The 24,409-nt window shown below is 34.0% G+C and overlaps 1 protein-coding gene across 1 annotated transcript in view; it reads left to right on the top strand.

Moving 5' to 3' along the window:
* The window catches only part of LOC135081182 (glutaredoxin domain-containing cysteine-rich protein CG31559-like), a 119,443-nt gene that overhangs the window by 49,497 nt on the left and 45,537 nt on the right, over positions 1 to 24,409 (top strand). The window lies entirely within an intron of this gene.

Here is a 24,409-nt window from a genome sequence, read left to right as displayed (position 1 = left end):
AGAACAGGTGCCGAAGTACCGTCTGTTAACAATCGACAAGTATTTAATTACATTCAGAATTATGAACGGATGCCGTAAGAGATTCGGTCTGTAAAACAATGCCGATTGTCATTCTAATAGGATATTGTCCATTACAAAGTAACTGGAAACGTGTGTTTATATAATTTTCGTACAATACTTTGTAGACAAGTGTCAATTGGTATTGTTAGACGAGTGACGTCATTGTTTACCACTTTAAACGAGTTAAAATGATAGCTAATTTCGAAACTAATCATAGGTACAGTTCTTATCCTCATGATTAATAAAAGTTACAAAACATAGTAAACAAACATACTTAGGGAAACAACATTTTGTTGCAAAATAAGTATTACTCGTTAGGCAAACAGTAGGTTAGTTATAATAAGTATTTAAAGAATGTCTCTTAAAGATGATTAAAATTAAGAGAATGCTTAATATTTGGCACAATTACTTAATTAAGATAGACAAACCGTGACACTGGCTTAATTAATCTATTGCATAAACAAAAACTAAACATCTCTTTTAAGATAATTAGGTTCTAGTCAATTATATCCTTCCGCTTTTCTAACCATTACAGTATTTCCTAAAGTGTTTGTAAAAGCGGAAGCTTCCATTCAATAAGACGATGGAAAATCGTTGGGAAAAACGCCCGCATCACACTACCTATGCATTGTTGGATACTGGAAATCTAGAGGCACTTGTCATCGATTTCCTCGCTATTCGATATTTCACTTTTTTGTTGTAACCGATTAATCGAATACTTTTACTGGATCTAATTGGTAAAGAATGACATTTTATCATTGACTCAGTTCTCAGGGTTTCTCTTCTTTTGACGTATCTTTGAACAAAATATGGTAGTCTTTTAATGTATCGATTAAGAGGTTATAGCAAAATAACTTTTCAATAACACAGCAAAACATGATTGTTTTCTAGGTCATACTGGTGTTTGGTCTTGATCACAAATAATTGCTTCCACAATACACGTAGCTACTTATTGATTTTGTTGAACTTGATGCATACACAAGTTTTATATGCACAATTTTAAATCTACATCATATGACAGTCTGGCTTGACGCCACCAATTCTATCTAAGTAAGCACTTTTTTGCTGCGAATTCAAATCCTGTAGGTAAATGACAAATTAATTATTGTTTCTTTAATCTAGGTGTTCAAGAGGCTAATAATTCCATCACTAGAATAGTTGACAAACGTCAAAAATCTCTCAAACTCCATACAAAAAGCACCGGTTATTGTTAAAGTTACGGCCAAAGTTAGGTGGTGAAATTTTGACTTAGGTATTATTAATTATCTCTAACTAGCTGACCCGGCGAACTTTGTTCCGCCTTAATGGCAATAAATAAGCAGACTTTTTTTTAATTTCGAACGGGATAAAAAGTGTCCTATGTCCTTCTCCTGGCTCTAAACTACCTCCTTGAGTTATAAGTGGACTAACTAACACGACTTTCTTTTATATAATAGATAGTGCTAAAATAATTTCTAAAACTCTATATCATGTTATTGTATGTAACTCAACATCACTTAAGTATCTAAATCCATAGCTAAAAATGCACCAGTAAATACGATTCCGTAATAGTATTATTTTCGCTGCTAAATGCTTCACAATTGTGCTAGTTTACTCTCATCTAATAATACTGATTAGCAGAAGTATAGGAAAAACTTAAAAATGCAAGTTATTTACGGCGATAGTATCGAGAATAGTCCATTAGCCGTGAAGAAATGCAAGCGTCACGCTTTGGCTGCGCGTGAGTTGAGATGAGGCGACGATGCATAGACTAGAGACAGATTTAAAGAAATTTGAACCGTATTTCCTGGACATAAGGTGTAAAGTTCATTGGCACGGTTGAATTGAGGCGCGAGCATAGACTATAGCTGCTGTCACACAGCTTCAAAGGAATTTGAACCTCATGTGGTAGGCATAAGGTGTAAAGTTCATTAACACGGTTGAGTTGAGGAGCAAGCATAGAGGAGTCGAGCAGCATCAAAGAAATTTGAACCGCATGCCGTGGACATTTGTTGTAAATTTCATTGGCACGGTTGAGATGAGGCGACTAAGCATAGACTAGAGACAGCTTCAAAGAAATTTGAACCGCATGTCGTTAGCATACGAAGAATAATTCACTGGCGCAGGTGAGATGAGGCGACCGAAGCAGAGCTTCAAAGAAATTTGAGCCGCATGCGGTAAACATTATGGTTCAAATTTAATTGACGCAGATCGTATTACCCAGCAAAATTAAATAGACATCTCGGGAAACGCGCACCCTTTTAAATAGATTGCATTGGCATTAATATAATAGTATAAAATTAACACCAACTTGTTCTCAACTTTATTTAAATTGGATATTTAAATTATTCACTTGACAACGTGACAGCATGCTATTTTAATACCGGAATAATTTATACTCGTAAATGTTAACAATTTGCCATCTGCAAATAATCATTTTGAGTCGGTGATAAAGTAATAAAAAATATTACATAATTATGAAAATAATAATAACTAATTGTCAATTAATTCAAATAAAGATTGACTGTAGCGTAAACATCTAACACTTGATTTAAACTATAATTTTAACAAACAAAATAACGTTGTTGTAACGAATTTTTTGCCTATACTTAACGCCTGCCAAACTGTACGGAGAAAAAGCAATAGGTAAATAAAAATTATATTGTAAAAAAAACAGATTCTTCAAAAATCAGTATGTTCAGATGCGTTTGTAACTTTGTAATTGTATCCATTTTAAACAACCACTTACCACGGAAGTAACTAGGAAGTCAATCTTGTATAGTTATCACTATTGATTTTATGCAGCTATGTTGATTTTTTATTCGACTTATTTCATTCATTGATGCAGATAATCGTACGAAGTATGCGACAATTTGTTAATTGTTATTGCTTATAGAATCAATTAAAACCTGTTTAGAGTCTGTGGCGACGTTCTGTGGTTAAGCTAGGTACCTAATTTAGCTGTAAAGGTCAACATGCCAACCTACCATTGCATTCCAACCTACCTATCAAATTAGGCATAATTTGAGTTCACTGAAAAGGTTTTCAATAAATCATTTCCAAAAAAAAATGCAGCTTTGAAACCAAACATTGTTTTCTTATTTAAAGAAAAAGCCTAAATTGTTTTACAAGTTAAGCAATTTAAAAATACCGAGTCCATTGCTCACTTGAAAACTTTCAAAAAACGCCCTTGACTTTTGGGAACGTTGCACTCTCGGATACTTATAAATAATATTTACATACTATAAGTAACGTTACTTCACAATATCGCCTACGATATTATTATGTATGTAAATGGTACAGTAACTAGTAGAGGCCATTAAAATAATTAGGTACATGTCCTTTATTACAATAAAAAAACTAGAAATGCATTTAACGTTGTTGTTTTTAAGCAGTGTTAGCTGTTATGTTTTTTCACTCTCTGTCAAATTTTGCTTTCACTAAGATGAAAAGGGACAAAACATAAAATTAAATAAGTTGTAAAGATTTTTTATTAAAACAATACAGGGTGTAAATAACTATTTAGGATACGAAACTAAAGACTCAGCGCTAGTGAAAGTACCAGGAAAATACCTCAATTGGTAATAAGTTCAGAACTATCTCAATCTCATTTTACTCAATATCCCCTCTAAATTATTAATTTACCATAATTATCGTATTTAGCGACCACCAACTTAGTTCCCGATACAATTTAATGGGCTCTCTCGTCCGGACTGACTCGTATATCGTAAGCTAATCTTATAATTACAGCATAATATACAGGGTGTGTGTAACAAGTAGGAAATATCATTTAATAGTTAAAAAGAATAAGATTCTGAGTGAATGTCGGTGAATATTTTCCTGGGAAACACGGGAAACACGACGCTTACTTATTTTTAAGAAAAAACAACAATAAAACTTAAAAATATCTTGTGTCAAAGTAGGTATCATTTATTTATTAAGTAGTCTATAAAATTACTATTATAAACCTTGAGAAAACTCGATATTTTTTTGAGGAAGAAAGAAACATAACAAACGCGCCCTATTGCCCGGTCACACTCTGTATTTATAGTTAGGTACACTTTCGTTAAAGAGTGTATACTTTTTCCGCAATTGTAAGCAGAAGTTGTATAGAGAAACTAATTTATATTGTATTCTTCCTTCCACATTAATAAATATACTAGAAAATAACAGTAAAATAAAATGGCAGTGGGCGGGGCACATAGCTCGTAGAGACGATGGCCGTTGGGGCAGGAAAGTTCTCGAGTGGCGACCACGGGCTGGAAGACGTAGCGTGGGCAAGCCTCCTACTAGGTGGACCGACGATCTGGTAAAGGTCGCGGCAAGAGTCTGGATGCGGGCAGCGTAGGACCGTTCATTGTATAAAACCTTGGGGGAGGCCTTTGTCCAGCAGTGGACGTCATTTGGCTGAAACGAACGAACTAACAGTAAGTAAAATGTCAGTACGAGTATACAAAGTCCAAATGGCATGTCAAGCAAACACTGCGGAACTTGGTAAAGTCAAAATCAAAAATCTTAATTAATTAGTCCCTACAACTCAAATGCTCATAAGGAACCTTTATTATGTCTATTTTGTCCTACCAGCGCTGAAAGTAGTAAAGGAAATGAAACCAAAAACATGATTGTGTAAACAAAACATCCCTGATCAATCGATGCGCATGCGGTGTGAACCCACCGTGTAATGTAATTATATGCACGACGCTCAATCATCGGCACTGGTTCTTTTTGCAATTATTTTCACATTATCTAGGCTTCCGGATGGTATGAAAAAAGTGTGAAAAGTGATACGGGATATGACGAATTAGTCGGTTTGACGGAAGCCGCTGGAGCGTTGCGATTTAAAGACTGAAAAACAAGCGTAAACGCTAGTGCTTATTTTCTCATCGAAGCAGGAACCTCTTTTTCAAAGTTATTATTGAACTTGCAAGTATGATATACAGGTTGATACTTAAATCATTGGCATCCTTTTATTATACATTAGACTCTATCATGACTGGCAAGATCAACTCATTGAATTTGTCTCATATTTGGGGAATGTAAAATGTACATTGTACTTGAGTAGAGTCTTATGAAAAGGATGATAACGATTTAAATTTCACTGTGTATAAAGATGGGTATTTAATTAAATAAATGCTGTATTATCCGGAAAATTTCCTAGTTTTTTTTAATCCATAAAAGCTCTTTTACTGCATCTCACTTAATGCCGAAGTTGGATATTCTGAATTTTTTCATGTTATATGGGAACATAAAAGAACTGTAGTTTACCTACTTACCTGATTACTATTATCCTACTTTTTAAATAACTCTTTTCTCTCCCACGATAGCGGTTTCCATAACCATAATATTTCCCAAAGCAATAAGGAAATATTACAAATGATTGGATAACGGGAGACATATGATTTGCTATGGTTTATTCAAAACTAGCTTTCCGCCCGCGGCTTCGCCCGCGTGGAATTTTGTCTGTCACAGAAAAACTTTATCGCGCGCGTCCCTGTTTCAAAAACCGGGATAAAAACTATCCTATGTTCTTTCCCGGGACTCAAACTATCTCTATGCCAAATTTCATCAAAATCGGTTGCGAGGTTTAAGCGGGAAAGCGTAACAGACAGACAGACAGACAGACAGACAGACAGAGTTACTTTCGCATTTATAATATTAGTTGGGATAATGCATAAGTAGATGCAGTAGGTTCACGTGACATCTGTAGCTGCGTACTTTTGACTGACGCTTACAAAAGGGAAAGACGGATACCTACACCGGCTATTTATATTGTCGTGATTTGTTGAAGCTTGCCCTACAAGTAGGTATAAACGATTCAATATTAATTTTCGTAGTTCATTCATTTCAACCAAAAGACGTCCTCGGCTGGACAAAGGCCTCCTCCAAGGATTTCCTGAATGACTGGTCCTGCGCTGCCTGCATCCAGATGCTTCCCGCAACCTTCGCTAGGTCGTCGGTCCACCGAATGGGAGGCTTGTCTCACAAAATTATCGATTTTAGACAACAAATGTATTGTTAAGTCTACTGCTTCACTTTCTACTATAATTTGGTTTAGAATCAATATTATTTGCGCCGTAGCTTCTGAGATTGCTATGCGGTTGGATAGCACATATTCAGTGGCTGGATTTAAAAATTGGAGCCATTTTGTTATTGGGTTCTGTGGGTTTGTTATTTAAATATTTTACGCTCTAATAAAAAAAAAGTAAAAAAACTAAAACCCAACTACGACAAAAAACGACGCTGAAAAAGTATAAAACAAGATTTTCAGAATACTGAACTGAACAAAGTTGCTAATGTAGTTGCATAGTAATTTTCATGTTTGGAAAACCGCAGTCACACGTTGTCAAAGTGCTACGGTAGGTAGGTATATGTAACGTGTGACTACGCCTCTGTATGTTTTGTCCGCTAGAGGGCGCCACATTAGATTTTGTGAAACCCCATATAGCCTATAACCAGCGGACAATTAAGACGCTTCTAATGATATGTCATTTGTCGAATTCTGATAAGTAGTTTAGAAGTTACGAGGGAACAGATGAACATATATACATACATACATACTAGGGTGGTCCTTATTTTTCGACTTTTGAATTATCCCCGGGGCACTTTCTCATTCGATTATATACCTCTAAATATGAAATTAGCTTTTTTTGTTTTTTTTTTTGGTTAAGATTTATAGAGGTCGCTACCAGCTGTTTTACAAAAAGCTTTGAAGATCTTAAATCATGGTTTCATAAATCTGGGGGCACGGCAGTGCCCCCGCCAAGTCGAGCGCGAAGCAAAAACTGCCGTACCATCCTTTACTGGAACCATTTCGCCGCATTTTCAGGCCCCTATTTGAGAACCTTTGGATAAGACCAGAACGCAGAAATTTTCGTCATCTAGTAAGCTATAATCAAATACTTAAAATCCAAAATTTCAAGACTGTAGGTCATTTAGTTCCGAAGTTAAGTGAAAGAAAAGTTTCGCATTTATGACACTCACTCACTCACTGATGATCATCAAAATAGAACTAGTACTTCCCATAAACTCAGAGAGCTGAAATTTGGTACAGAGTTAGGGTTTAATGGCCACATAAAGGGAAAACTATAAAAACTAGGAAAATCGAAGATCTGGAGTAACATCACATTCATAATCAATACTACTAGCGCCACACCGGCACCAGGGTGTTCGCCTGTACCGCTCACCGCTAGATGGCGCTAGCACTTTGAGCGTCGATTTTCTGCACCGCGATGTCCAGATTTTTTTTCCTTTCTAGACCCCCCCGTCGTTTAAGTTGAATGTTGTGTAATTTGCATTTCATTTATTATATCGTAAGGTTCGTTAAGGTTATTCTGATTCGTTGTCTATTTTAAAGGTCGTTGAGTTTATTTGTGTTTAATATCGTAAAAAAATGTCGATAATATTAAAAGACGACGACGTTAAATAATTATTATGCCATTTTCTACAAAAAGAAGTGAAATCCCACCAAAAACATTCTGTAAAAAACTAGCCAAGTCTCGATGGAGCTGTTTGTTTATCTCTAAAAAGTAATGAAATCTAGACAAAGTCGAGCCAAGTCTATGGTTCCTTACTGCGATTTCTTTATTATTATAGTTAATGTTGTGTGACTTGGCCGTTGAAGGGTACAAAACCAGTTGCTCCATGACACCATTGCACCAATCTGTCGCCAGAACTGCTACCCATTGACGATGGATAATTGCCACTTGGAAAACGTTGATTCAATAACCAGTCAATTGTAGGCTTAACAAAGCTGCGTATTTCAATAATACTTATGTTAGGTTAGGTTAGGTTAACTTAATAAAGATTGTTCAACGGCCAAGTCACACAACATTAACTATAATAATAAAGAAATCGCAGTAAGGAACCATAGACTTGGCTCGACTTTGTCTAGATTTCATTACTTTTTAGAGATAAACAAACAGCTCCATCGAGACTTGGCTAGTTTTTTACAGAATGTTTTGGTGGGATGTTTTATTTAAGTGTTTATATCACATTTTACGTGCAAATGAACATCGCATAGATGCGTCTTTCCATTCTATACATAGCCAGAACGCAAGGGTGTGAAACTAATCGAGTATAGTTTGGATATGACTTTTTTTACTAAGCTCCTCCAAACTATACACGACCAGTACGCATACGCTGCGTACTGCTCGCGTATACTTTGTAGTGACTTAGGTCAATTATCTTCCTCCAAAATATACATCGTCAGTACGCATACGGACTAATCATGTATGTATTGTAATAAGTTCGCGATTACAATGTATACGCGAGTAGTTGCATGCTCGTCATTTTGACTTATTTACCTCTCTTTCTATTACATATTAATTCATAACTGAGTTTTTTGGTGTTTGTATTCTGCCATAGAAAATATATTTGTTTTGGGGCTGATATTTTATCAATTCTCCAATAACTCTTAAATTAAGAATTATGTATGTCAAAATGATTTTGTTCTTGAGATAAAAGCTTATAAATAAAAATAAATATCCCTGGACATTTTACACTAAGCAAAGCTTGTACTATGGGTACTAGATAACGGATATAAACATACTTAAATACTTTTTTTTGTAAATACAAACTTATTATACATAGAAGACACCCAGTCCAATACAAACAAATATGTTCATGCACACAAATTAATGTTTGTACTGTGCGGGAATCGAACCCGCTACCTCCGGAACAGTTATCCGTTTCGAACCACTACACCAAACGGTCGACAATTTTAGTTAATAATGCACGTTTAACTTTCTTCATTCACTCTCTCTCATTTTAAATGAATTTATGATTACACTAATAAATAATTGTTATTTAATTTGAAATCTACCTAATCAATTTAATTTCAGAAACCACTTACATTAGTGTTATAAATCTAGGTTTATTATATGTAGATTCAGTAAAATAATAATATTTTATGTAATAATTAATTAATTTAAAAATGGCATCACCGTACGTGATACTACATAGGTAGTTCTTATTTCTAATCTCGAGGACAAAGCACGAGCATAATATCTAATAAAAGTAATAATTCCATATTTTACTAAATCAAATCAACTAAACACACTCTAGTCAACTGTAAGTGGTGTAGTATAGTTTGGAGCGAAGACGGAATCCATCCACGATATAAACTATACACGATCAGTACGCAAAATTCGTGTATAGTTTGTTGTGACCGATTTACAAAGGGACATTCCAAAATATACACGAGCAGTTTCCTATGGGTGCGTTCTGGCCATGTATAGAACGGAAAGACGCCGCATAGATAGAATAGACAATCGCTTCTTGTCCCCTTCTCCCCTCAACCCCTCTTCTGTACCGACCATGGTACCGACGCGTCGAGATACTAACAAGTAAACTCTTATATCTTAAAAATAATTGATTAAAATTGTACATTGTACATAATATCTTAGTTCATACCAACAACAATAATTTTGTAATATTTTTATTTGGCTTTGGCTTTAAAAATAAATGAATCTAACAAATACAGATTTTGTGTTTTTACTTAAAATTCAAACCGTGGTAGCGACCCCTAAATGTCTTTTAAAAATTAAAAAAAAAATATGAAAGACTTTCATATGGTATATATTCAAATTACGTGATGCCCCGCAAAATATAAGAAAAAATTTTTTTTTTCATAGGGATCACCCTAATACGTACATACATAATTACATACATACATACATACATACATACATACATACATACATACATACATACATACATACATACATACATACATACATACATACATACATACATACATACATACATACATACATACATACATACATACATACATACATACATACATACATACATACATACATACATACATACATACATACATACATACATACATACATACATACATACATACATACATACATACATACATACATACATACATACATACATACATACATACATACATACATACATACATACATACATACATACATACATACATACATACATACATACATACATACATACATACATACATACATACATACATACATACATACATACATACATACATACATACATACATACATACATACATACATACATACATACATACATACATACATACATACATACATACATACATACATACATACATACATACATACATACATACATACATACATACATACATACATACATACATACATACATACATACATACATACATACATACATACATACATACATACATACATACATACATACATACATACATACATACATACATACATACATACATACATACATACATACATACATACATACATACATACATACATACATACATACATACATACATACATACATACATACATACATACATACATACATACATACATACATACATACATACATACATACATACATACATACATACATACATACATACATACATACATACATACATACATACATACATACATACATACATACATACATACATACATACATACATACATACATACATACATACATACATACATACATACATACATACATACATACATACATACATACATACATACATACATACATACATACATACATACATACATACATACATACATACATACATACATACATACATACATACATACATACATACATACATACATACATACATACATACATACATACATACATACATACATACATACATACATACATACATACATACATACATACATACATACATACATACATACATACATACATACATACATACATACATACATACATACATACATACATACATACATACATACATACATACATACATACATACATACATACATACATACATACATACATACATACATACATACATACATACATACATACATACATACATACATACATACATACATACATACATACATACATACATACATACATACATACATACATACATACATACATACATACATACATACATACATACATACATACATACATACATACATACATACATACATACATACATACATACATACATACATACATACATACATACATACATACATACATACATACATACATACATACATACATACATACATACATACATACATACATACATACATACATACATACATACATACATACATACATACATACATACATACATACATACATACATACATACATACATACATACATACATACATACATACATACATACATACATACATACATACATACATACATACATACATACATACATACATACATACATACATACATACATACATACATACATACATACATACATACATACATACATACATACATACATACATACATACATACATACATACATACATACATACATACATACATACATACATACATACATACATACATACATACATACATACATACATACATACATACATACATACATACATACATACATACATACATACATACATACATACATACATACATACATACATACATACATACATACATACATACATACATACATACATACATACATACATACATACATACATACATACATACATACATACATACATACATACATAGCCTGTCAAAATCATAACCCTCCTTTTGCTTTGCCGTAGTCGGGTAAAAACGGGGGGCTTTAGTGGACTATGGAGGGAAATCATGACCTGAGTTCTAAGAAATTAAAAATATTAAAGATTCGATTAAACTATTCTTTGTTTTACAAATTTTAATAAATGATTTGATTTTGATTTGATTTGATTTGATTTGATTTCTTTTACTTATCTTCATACTATTTGCCCGCGGCGGAATTCGAACTGCAGTTGGCGGTAGTCGGACACGCTAACCACCAAGCCATAAGCTCTCTAGCCATATCCTCCTTTTTAAATAGGTTAAAAATACCCTCGTACTTACCGTTAACTTAAATGAAAACATTTTGTGAACAACTTATTTATAATATTATTCTAATTTGAAATCAGACTATGCGCTAGTTTCATTAAAGGACATTAAAAATCATCAACATAACTATTACTAAGCGGAATTTATAAAATTTATGTAATATACAAAACAGAGTGAAAGTACATACATACATAATGTGATGTAACACTTCCTTTTTTCAGAAAATATTTCTGAGATTATAAGCATCGAATTAACTATCACTTTTGCTTGATAATAATTATGAACGAGATAAAATCTAGTTTATAGAAGATAGTTAATTAAAACATTATGTCGACGCGGAAATTTTATTTTGCACTCAATTAGATTTATGCTTCGGTTTTAATGGCTAATAATGATGAGTCGATGAGGCACCTGATGTCATGCCCTGAGTGCCCAAGCAACTGCACTCAGGAGGATTTGATGAGTGCTACTGACAACGCCACTCTTGTGGCGGAGTTTTGGGCTGACACTGTGTAGGTTTGTTGTCGACACGAAAAGAAGAAGAATGGCTAATACTAGTATTAATATAATTTATGCTATAATTTGCTGATCGTCCACTTTACGATACTTTTACTCATAATATAATTATTGAGATGAATGAGTTAGGATACGAATGGGAGTGACGGAGGGTCTGGTTTTGATTACCTCATGAAAGAGTTGACTCAACTCAGAATATGACTAAGGGAGTAAGAATGACGTAATTAGTTTGTTGTCGAAATGCTTTAGCAGTGAAAGTCGGTGGATACTAAACATTTTTTTACACAATTGCGACAGAAGGAGGTTTTTTTTAAAATAATCAGTACCTAACTGATAAACCACGTTAACCTCTCGTGGTAAGCTAAATACAGGCCAAGAGCTTCCTCGTTGTGGATAAAAAAAAATGTTCGCATTACGAGTTACCCTTAGTAGGAGTTACCATAATAGTCCAGCGGCAGCAGGGATCGAACCACGTTCCTCAAATCACGAGTCGGCCAGTTCAACACCTTCATCGTTCGGCTATTGCCGCTTCTAATATTGTAGTTAATGTTATTTCTAACTTGGGGTGACTTTAAAACATTTGATTCTTCTATTCTTCACAAGAAAACGCCAAAAAGCGCGATCACTTGCTTATACAGGGTGTCCCAAAAACAATGAATAACCTTACAACTATCGACTGGCCTCCTCAAGATCTCTATAATATCAAAATTTTGACCTTAGTAAAAATATGTGTGTAATGGTAGTGAGGCTTATTGATAGTTACATACAAGGTTATTCTGTTTGTTGGGACACCCTGTATACTGGATTAGGTAAAATAGTAACATCATATTTATAATTTAAAAGTACCTAGTCTAGATCACTGTCAAAAGGCATTCATGGAAAGGAAAGTCATTTCTAAAGTCTAGCGATACACAGAAATGTTTATGGTCCGAGTGAGTCGGCATTTTTAAATGTTGCAGGCCATTTCTTCTAACTTTCACTGGTTTATGTGAAACATTAACACGCGTGTAGAGAGCACATCAGCCTATACATTTTTGTTCCAAAATCACCCCTATTACAAGTGCATAAAGACTATAGTGAGTAACTTGATGTGCTATCACGTGTTCCACGATATTTGTTGTCAGTCTGGGAAAATGAAAACTCGAAATTAGTTTTGTATGCTAAATTACTGCTGTCTTGATTGTATTGGTTTTGTTACGGTTGCCACTAAATAGAGTTATAATAGTTCTTGTTATTTAATATTGAGTTACTTTAAGAGTGAGTATTTAGAATGAAAATGCAAATCCATTTTATGTTATAGTTGCGAAGCGTCTTTCCGTTCTATACATGGCCAGAACGCACCCGTAGGAAACTGCTCGTGTATATTTTGGAGTGTCTCTTTGTAAGTCGGTCACTACAAACTATACACGAATTTTGCGTACTGATCGTGTATAGTTTGTGTCGTGGATGGATTCCGTCTTCGCTCCAAACTATACTACACCACTTACAGTTGACTAGAGTGTGTTTAGTTTATTTGATTTAATAAAATACGGAATTATATTTAAAATTATTACATTTATTAGATATTATGCTCGTGCTTTGTCCCCGAGATTAGAAATAAGAACTACCTATGTAGATCACGTACGGTGATGCCATTTTTAAATTCATTAATTTTTACATAAAATATTATTATTTTACTGAATCTACATATTATTATAATAAATCTAGATTTATAACACTAATGTAAGTGGTTTCTGAAATTAAATTGATTAGGTAGATTTCAAATTAAATAACAATTATTTATTAGTGAGAGTGAATGAAGAAAGTTAAACGTGCATTATTAACTAAAATTGTCGACCGTTCGGTGTAGTGGTTCGAAACGGATAACTGTTCCGGAGGTAGCGGGTTCGATTCCCGCACAGTACAAACATTAATTTGTGTGCATGAACATATTTTGATATTTGTTTGTATTGGACTGGGTGTCTTCTATGTATAATAAGTATGTATTTACAAAAAAAGTATTTAAGTATGTTTATATCCGTTACCTAGTACCCATAGTACAAGCTTTGCTTAGGTTGGGAGTAGGTAGAAGCGCAGTGTAAAATGTCCAGGGATATTCATTTTTATTTATAAGCTTTTATCTCAAGAACAAAAATCATTTTCACATACATAATTCTTAATTTCAGAGTTATTCAGCCCCAAAACAAATATCTTTTCTATGGCAGAATATGAAACACCAAAAAGCTCTTTATCAAAACAATGGCACGTGTCGAAATTGATTCAATGTTTAAAGTAGACACGCAGTTATGAATTAATATGCAATAGAAAGAGAGGTAAATAAGTCAAAATGACGAGCATGCAACTAAGTACTCGCGTATACATTGTAATCGCGAACTTATTACAATACATACATGATTAGTCCGTATGCGTACTGACGATGTATATTTTGGAGTAAGATAATTGACCTAAGTCACTACAAAGTATACGCGAGCAGTACGCAGCGTTTGCGTACTGGTCGTGTATAGTTTGGAGGAGCTTAGTAAAAAAAGTCACATCCAAACTATACTCGATTAGTTTCACACCCTTGCGTTCTGGCTATGTATAGAATGGAAAGACGCAGTTGCGAAAGTGACTGACGCCCGTATTCACAAACATTAGTATGAGGTCTCACAGTGCGCGTGGATGCACAGGGCTCTCGGTAGACGCTCTGTGACTCACGAACCAGTCACAGAGCTCTATTCAACGCTGTGCGTTAGATTTGCTGCTTCACATAAGCAAGCATCGTTTGTAAATACGGGCGTTATTATCATCTTATTATGTTAGATTAAAAACCTAATTTTTACTAATTTTGGTAAAGGGTAAAGATAATACAAGAAGGCTATTCTTTTGTACCTAAAAATTATAGAGGGTAAAGTAGAATTAGGTTTTTTTTTGCGTTTTGGTTGAAACTGCAGAAGATTTTTTCAGTTTGCACAAGGATAGATTTCTTTTAGTATCTATTGGAATGTTAACGTAACATGTTTGTAAACAATTTTATTCAAATCAAATAAATGAAATCTGTTTTGTGCTCAATATTTTAATAACCGTTTACATTTTTATCAACAATCCATGAAACACTTTTCTTTATATCATCTTATTGCGTACGTTCCGCGGCATAGCATACCGAGCTGCGTTTGCGCAACCCATTTCAACAGCAAGTTACCCGACTTGCATAAAACTTAACAAGTAATCACCTTGACATTGACATATAATTAGAATTCGATTACATTACATTAGCAGGAATTTTGTAAATGAGCGCGCGAAGTGTGAAACGCGATAGTGATGTACTTGTAAATCGATTTGACAAATCGTTGAAATCGATCAAAGTTTACAGGACTTACCTTTGTGTTTGCAAAAAAAAATACACAAATACTCCAATTAAAAGTGCAATTAGTGCAAGACAAATTACGAGCAATGGTAGCGCCATAAAATATGAAAATGTTAGAAAATTGCCCCATTTTCGCTTAATGTAGAAAATAACTTAAAAGTTTAAACTATTGAAGCCTTTGATTGATCTAATTATTAAAATTCAAAATTAAACACATTAACGCCCGCATTCACAAACGATGCTTGCTTAAGTGAAGCAGCAAATCGAACGCACAGCGTTGAATAGAGCTCTGTAATTGGTTCCTGTGTGACCCTGTGCGTCCACGCGCACTGTGAGACCTCATAGTAATGTTTGTGAATACGGGCATAAGCTTGGGTTCAGAAGTCGTGTGAGAATGGCTTTACTGAATTTGATTGAACAATACAACCACTATCATTACTTCCAACCTTCAAATTCGCGATAAAAATACTAGGAAATAAACATTAATAAAACGATACAACACATATTGGTACTAAATTTCGTAAATATCCTTGACTTTGCTATTAATTGTACTGTACAGTATGATTGACACGAATATCATTCTCAGAATTGATTACATTTTCATTGTAATTGCTCATACAGCACGTCGCTCTATATTTGTTTCTTTTCAATTTTAGATTAGTTACATTCAGTATTTATAATAACTTGCTATTATAATGATACTATTGTGTATGACAATATGTGCAAATTGCTCTGTATATTGTTTATTTCGCAACGTCTTATATTATTTAGTTATTTATTACTTTTATTAATCTATACTAATATTATACAATGATAAGAGTAAGAAATTGTTTGAACGCGCTAATCTCAGGAACTACTAATTTAAAAGATTATTTTTGTGTTGGATAGCCCATTTATCGAGGAAGGTTTTAGGCTATTACCATCATTCACCCTACAGCTAATAGGGGCGGAGCAGTAAAGAAAAATGTTGCAAAACGGAAAATATTATTGCACAGTTAGTATCTAATATCCATGGTGATGTATCAATGTTGTTGATGTTTTAACTTGCGATCTTTTAATACAAATTAATTATTTACTTTAATGGTGTAACCAAGTCGACTACATCGATCGATACAGAGTCGTGCCAAAAATACTAGAGTAGAGTGTTTATTTTATTTTGCACAAATACATTACTCGTATTATAGTACAACTAGTTTCTGTCTGCAACTTCTTTTTTCGCGTGGAATAGTTACATGTCTTAGCCTGATGAAATAATAGCCTGGCTATAGGCTTCCTCGATAAATGGCCTATTTAACACTGAAATATTTTTTCAAATCAGACCAGTTTCTGACATTAGCGCGTTCAAGCAAACAAAAGAACAAACTACTTCATAATATTAATATATACCTACAGATACATAAGTTCAAAATCTCTACACAGCAAATGGCCAAGTAACATCAGTCACGTAGCGTACCTTTGGAATGCGAAAATTGCGGAAGACTCTACCACTTTGAGAGCTCGCTATCTTGGTCCAGACTTCTATCTATATATATAAAAATGAAACCCGTTTCGCGTTGTCACGGCATCACGTGTGAACGGCTGAACCGATTTCGATAATTCTTTTTTTTAAATGTTTGTGGAAGTCCAAGGATGGTTCTTACGGAAAAAAATATTAAGAAAATCTCTACGCTAAGGCGGTACGAAGTTCGCCGGGTCAGCTAGTTTGGAATAATTTTTAGGTCGTATTACGATGCAACGTAAGTGTTGACGGTGAATAAAATTTACGAAAGATAAAAGGATTAAATCTTTTGATTGGTCTCCCTAAATATCAATTTCACTCACAAGTTCAAATCCGCAATTGAGTTTGTATTAAGTTTTAAGCTTTGCTCATAAAAATGTGCATCTACCATTACACTCTTTTTAAGATAAAAATTTTTGGCATAACATTACCTTGTCCTCTTGTCACATTTATCTTTAACGTGTCGATTCAGTTTATTATTATTTGTAAACGTAACAGAAATACAGGCTCACTCAATGGCAAAAGTGACTCTATAAGTAGTTTACAATTTTTTTACACCTTAAGTAATCACTGCACCAATTCAAAGTTTCAAACCAATATACTTAGGGTAAGTCCAGGATAGATGCCCCACTTTTTGAAACAGCTCTGTAACTCAGTCAGTAAGTTTTTATCAACAATTTGACCTTAGTATCTGTAAACTTTGGTCTTTCGTCTATGATATTACTATAATTATTTTAGTTTAAGTTATACCGATTCTGAGTAAATACCATTTTAATTGACCTCTAAAAAGTGGGATAGACGCCTAATGTGGGGGATAGAAGACTCACTGCATGATTGCTTCAAAGGATAGATGCCTGATGCAGGGATAGATGACTCGTTAATACAGTTTTTGAATTCTAAGGATCAAATGCATTTTGAAATCAAACAAGCCAAGTATTATTATTTAAGATTGTTTGTTATTAAATGTAGTAAAAATGAAATTTAATATTTTTTATTAAAAATAGTACATAGTACATCCACCCGAAGTCGGGTAAAAAGGTAATTCGATCAGAAGGGCACCCTATTTTGTATTACTTTCCTAAGGTTAGCCGTACTACATTCTTTTTTTCTTCTTACTTGCTACTTGTGACAAAAAGAGCAGGTTAGGATAGATGCCCCTAGGTGCATGGGACATGGCCCTAAGGGCATCTATCCCCAAAAAAAATTAGGCAACTATCCTTTTAGCATAGGATAGGTGCCTTTTTTAATAAAAAATATAATAACACTAAAAATCGAATTAAACATAGCTATCCCGTCTAATTTATAAGATAGTCTATCAAATTATATAAAAATCTGCTTCATTTTACAGCTGACAAAAAAATTATCCATTAAAAGATACTTACCAATTTTATTTCGACGCTCGCTAAGGTTTGGCCGCGGAAGATTTTTGCTCTCACTGGCTAAACGAACGCACTCTTTGATGGTTTGCGAGGCGAAAAGTGGTACGGGGAAGTCCCTTTCTATTATACGTACTATAACTTTAGGCTAAGTTGCTTGTAACATAGTGTACTTAAAATCGCGGCACCTATCCCACTGGGGCATGTATCCTGGAATTACCCTATACTTCTTCATTTCTTCAGGTCTGTCTGTCTTGCTTTCACGCCTAAACCACTGAACCGATTTTGATGAAATTTGGCATAGAGATAGTTTGAGTCCCGGGAAAGGACATAGGATAATTTTTATTCCGGTTATTGAAACAGGGACGCGTGGGATAAAGTTTTTCTGTGACAGACATAATTACACGCGGGCGAAGCCGCGGGCGGAAAGCTAGTAAAGAAATAATTCCGAAGTCGATAGAGACAACGTTGTAAGGTAGCTTATTGTAGATGTTGTAGTCCCATTAGTACCTACTTAAGTTACTATTTGGCACCGCATTTAGTACAAGGTAACAGTTACGGTACTATGTTGTAACATGTTACGAGAATGGGTTTTTAACAAAGGCAAGTGCGTTGACTGTTTGTCACCAACGCTTGAGAGCTTTGTTTGAAAGTAACTTGAGTAACAAAACCACACAAATGACGTCACTTTTTCAGATACATTAAGGTAAAGTAAAATACCTAAAATTGCACTGTGAAAGTGGCTTCTTCTCAGTTTATAATGTTTTGACCCTTAAGACAATGTCATATTGTTTATAATATCAAGTAAAAATCGAGTATAACAACAAGTAAAAATCAAGTATAACAACTAGTAAAATTACTACTTTATAGAGTAAAGACGTGACTAAATGTAAATTTTTAATATCTCTCAGTGTTTTGATTTCAATTGCCGATGCTAAATCATCACAAATTTTATGCTTAGAGACTATTATAGTTTTAAAGGGTTACTTACAATAATTTAAACTTGATCAATTAAGAACCAAATGCTATTACTTATAGAAACAATTAGCACTGGTCATCAACGCCACTAAATAAATTAAATGACATACCAAACATTAACAATTACTTAATCAATCTCTTTGTTAAGTTAATTGTAAGTTAAATAGATGCGTTTTGCAAGAATGCCATTAAACTAGATACCATGATTTACAACGTACCACCTGTTCTAATGAATCCGGTGCTACGAAGATTGTGGATACGGTATTATGATTTTCTAATTTTCTAACCGTTTTAGGATAGCAAAAGATAGGAGGATGGAGTGATTGTCAAGCTCTTTCAAGGAAATAAAACGTATTTTCAGGACTTCCAGGAGAGCACACAGAAAAAACAAAGAAGAAAGTCCATCGACTAAACTTTGAATTCTTTGAATTTTCTTATGATTATTTTAATTCCTAAACCAATAGTAGTTTATCTTTCCCCCGGGAAAAACGTAGCCTTCCCTGTTTGGTTTTATATTCGCGGTTAAGATGTTAATCCTGGTGGATATGTTACGGTCAAAGTGATAAATGTGAAAATTATGAATAATCGCCGGTTATTATGAATAATTACCGCATGATTTGGTAAATGTGATTAATATGAGGTCATTTATGTGTGTATAAAACTAAATAGGCGGCTTAGGGGTGGCCCAAGGGCCACCCCCGCCGCACCTTAACCTATTTTTCACTTTAAATCAAAACATTATGTTATAGGCATCATAGAAAAGTAATATTATGCAAGAAACATTCCAAACTCATTATGCCAAATTATATTAATATATGATATCAAAACGTTCAAAAGTTTGGCTGTACACGAGCACGTACACAAGATGTTGTTCTCTTTTATGAAATTTGTTAGTACTAAGGTTGAATTATTAAATAATCACTGTTAAATGTGATTAATTTATCACTTTCACCGCGACTGTCGGTGATTATTCATAATAACCGGTTATTATTAATAATTTTCAATTTATCACATTAACCGTAACAGATACATAGGAGTCGCAAAATTAGAAACGAGAGGTGGGAATATTCCCGCACTTTCAAAACATGAACAGCTTATGTTCATGATGAACTATACGAGTACCCAGGGCCATCTTCAACCTACTAGGGGCCCTGCCCTGGGAACTTAAGAATCAAAGGGGCCCTTATGATCTGCAAAGGTCTTCGAACAGATGAGGGCCCCCCTCAGTCGTTGGAGAGCAAGAGGGGCCTGCGAGTACCTTATGTAGTAATGCCATATCCAATCCAATCTCTGCTCAATACTCCTACCTCCATAATCTTGGACCGTAGGCGTCTGTGGGTCGAGCCAAGGCAAGCTGCGTGTCTAGCATACCTTAGTCCTCGGACGACTAACTGGCTACCGGTTAACGGGAGCTTAATCCGTTTGTTAATCAGAGATTAAATCTCCGTTAACGATTTTGTTCTACTACTACGTTTATGTATAAAATATTTAAGTTTTTAAAATGTTTTTCAGTAGGTATGATTATATCCGTTGACTGATGACCATTATTTAGTGCAAGCTTATGTAAAACGTGCATTGTGCAAGGCATATTCATTATTTATGTAATTTTAATGTTTTTGTTTTCATTCTTCCCAACATTATCATTAGTCTATGACAGTCCACCACTGGACATACTCGTAGGAACATAACAATTTCATGATTTCTCGGTTTTTGATCCAGCTACTTTTAACTGTGAATTAAATCCATGAAAGAAAGAAAAAAAAATATTTAGTCCAAAATCCTTATTATGGCTAAAAATCTAGATGGGCAAAGCCACGTGCATAATAAAGCCAGTTTAAACATCCGCATAGCATGCACATTTTTTAATGAAGATATCTAACAATATAATGAACATTAATGAAGATCTAGTGTCTTAAGCTAGACTATCGATAATTTTATAATTTTTATCGTAATTGTTTACTTACTTTTGTATTTGATTTCTATTTACGGTACGTTATGCAGCAAAAACACTTAAAAACAAACCCGGTAGCGTCAGCAAATAAAGGCATTAAAATATTTTCGCGATGCGATTGTCAGATAACAGTGACTGATCAATTCGCTTCACCGGCCAATTAAAATCTAATCTGTCAGTGTCGGTAATTAGTCTATTTAATATTCGTCATTTTGTAACTGTATTAAGAATTTTAGCACGTCATGTATGAATATAACTGTTTTTGTTTGAAACGATTCCTACAAATAATGTCATAATTTTTGCTGTTCTTTTAAATTCCTTATTCATTTTAACGACTGTGAAGTAGTGTATATCAATTTTAGATTCAAATATGGATAATTTAATGATTTTATTTCACACGCTTTATTACAAGACATTGAACAAATTGGTATAAACAACTTCATAACTCCAATATCGATAAATCAAATTGATCGTCACGAAGTCTAATTACAAGTATCAATTATTGCTCCGTAGAGTGAATGCGTTAAGAAAACAACATTACCAATTATTGACACTGGATTCGGCCTTCGTTATTTAGTATTGACATTCTAGCAATGCTGCACGCAAGTAATGCGATACAGTTTCTTGATCCAATTTCTTGTGCGGAGACCGTTAATACATTTAATGAAATAATATTTAATTACTGTACTCTGTAGACGTTTACATGACTTAAATAAATAATTGCTTATGCCGTATATCTTAGTAATTTATCCGACTGAAACATAATTTATACTGTTTTGTATTAAAGGATATACCTATGTAGGTAGTTAATCACTTAAAGAAAGGCTAAAATAATGTTGGCAACGAATAAAAATAGAAAAATTATGATACAATTTCTTTCCTTGTCCAATCCATCAGTTGAACAAAGCTAGTATACTTGCCAGTTTTCCCACGGTTTCATTGAAAAGCAACGTGCGCCGGCGCACGCGTGATAAAAATACTCATTTCCCATTCAAAACTATGGATTTATTTACACAAGGTACTCGTTTACTTGGAAACTTTAAATCCGTAACATTCTTGCCTTAAGCAGGTTCTGGAAACAAAGTGATCCAGAGAAAAAGATGGATAAAACTTAAAACTTATCTACTTATCATCAACATCGTTAACTTAAGAATAACCAAAATATAGTAAATCGTTATCAAATCCATCTCCACATAATTAACCGTCTTTTATTGAAAGATCAAAGCTTTCTTCAGATTCCCAGTCAAATACCTAATTGGTAACAAAATATTTTTAACAAGTTTACTCAGTTACTAATAAGTTTTGATGATCAAAATGACCTAATTACAGTCTAAATATGTAATTAATTGGTTTTCACTTCATTAAAATTGTAAATGATGCTAAGATAAAGATGATGCTAAAGATAGACCCAACCTGGAACCGAACGCAAGTAAATAAACAACGTGAAACCAGTCAGCAATCCGGTCACGATGCGTCGGCCTTGCGGGATTTCTCTGATTAGCAGAGTTAACTGAGCAGTGGCATGGAGCAGACCGTAAATTGCTATGGCTGGTCCTGTTTGACGAGGATAAAACCTCTATAAAAAACAACCGGAGGAGGAATTAGGTGAGTCCCTCGAAGCCGGAGAGGCTCGCTTGAGAGAGAGTCATAAGAGACCAAGCTGTGGACAAATGTCCAAGTTCTGACAATAACTCGCGGCTCCTTTTCTCTGGTGGACTCCGTCGGGTTTTAGTGGGTATGCAGGCACCCCGCCCTTTTAGCGGGGAGAGTCCAACATAACCCACTAATTGACGTTCCCTTCGGTCAAAAAGTGCCTTCGAGCAAAGCATTTCCCGAAGTAAAAAAGGGAACCAAGCAATAACCAGTCAGCAATCCGGTCACGATGCCGGTCGGCCTTGTGGGAACCGCAGAGAAGTAGGGAAATACGATGACCGATTCAATCGGTAGTAAATTAAATACACTAGCTTCATCCGCAACTTCGTTTGCATAGATTTTAATAAAAATAGCTGCATAGAGTAGTTCAAAGACAACTTTCAAACCTAATCATCCGAGCTTTTTGAAACAATGTGCATTGTTGTAGCCATTTGAGCTAGATTTGAATCAGCGACAAGTAGGTACCTAATTATAGCCAATCCTTCCAGTAGTTTTTGGTTACTTTATTTGCTTCTCTAATTTCACCAATTTTTTTTTGGCTGATAGAGTAAAATATTCATCTACCTACCGACAACTATTGCACGTTCTGATTTTTTTTTAAATAATTCAGTGTGCTTACTATGCGTTTACGTTAGGTGTGCGAGTACGTCAAAAAAATCTATGAAGATTTTAGTTCTTGAAAGTAGCCGCTAGGAGCGCTGTACAATCTGTCATACATTTAATGTCATTTTTTACGCAGTCGCTAGCGAGCACACGTAACGTAAACTAATGGTAAGCACACTGATATTTTAGCATATTTGCATGTGACAATATCACGGATCACGGATGCTCGTCTACATTGTATTTTATGTAGTTGTAATTAGTGCGATTTTTCAACAAAGATATTTCCATTGAAAAATATTGGGAACGTGCATGACATTAGCGCCATCTGCCAACGAAACTTTAAGGGGCATATGTCAAAAAATAAATAACAACAGCTTTCTTATTTTTATTGATTATAGTAAATAAAATATACTTTAAAAGACAATAAGTGGTACGTTGAATGGAATTTGATAAAAACTGTTTATGGAGAAATGGACGTCATTATAAAAACTGGTTTTGAGTGTGTAAAACACACAATAAGTTTCCAACCCCAAACTCAGCTAAAAGGAAAAAAAATGGTG

This window comes from Ostrinia nubilalis, chromosome 19 (assembly GCF_963855985.1).
Source record: "Ostrinia nubilalis chromosome 19, ilOstNubi1.1, whole genome shotgun sequence".
In the NCBI taxonomy this organism is placed as follows: Eukaryota; Metazoa; Arthropoda; class Insecta; order Lepidoptera; family Crambidae; genus Ostrinia; species Ostrinia nubilalis.
The sequence above is the reverse complement of the archived record's forward strand: the minus strand, read 5'-3'. Positions and strand labels throughout refer to the sequence as shown.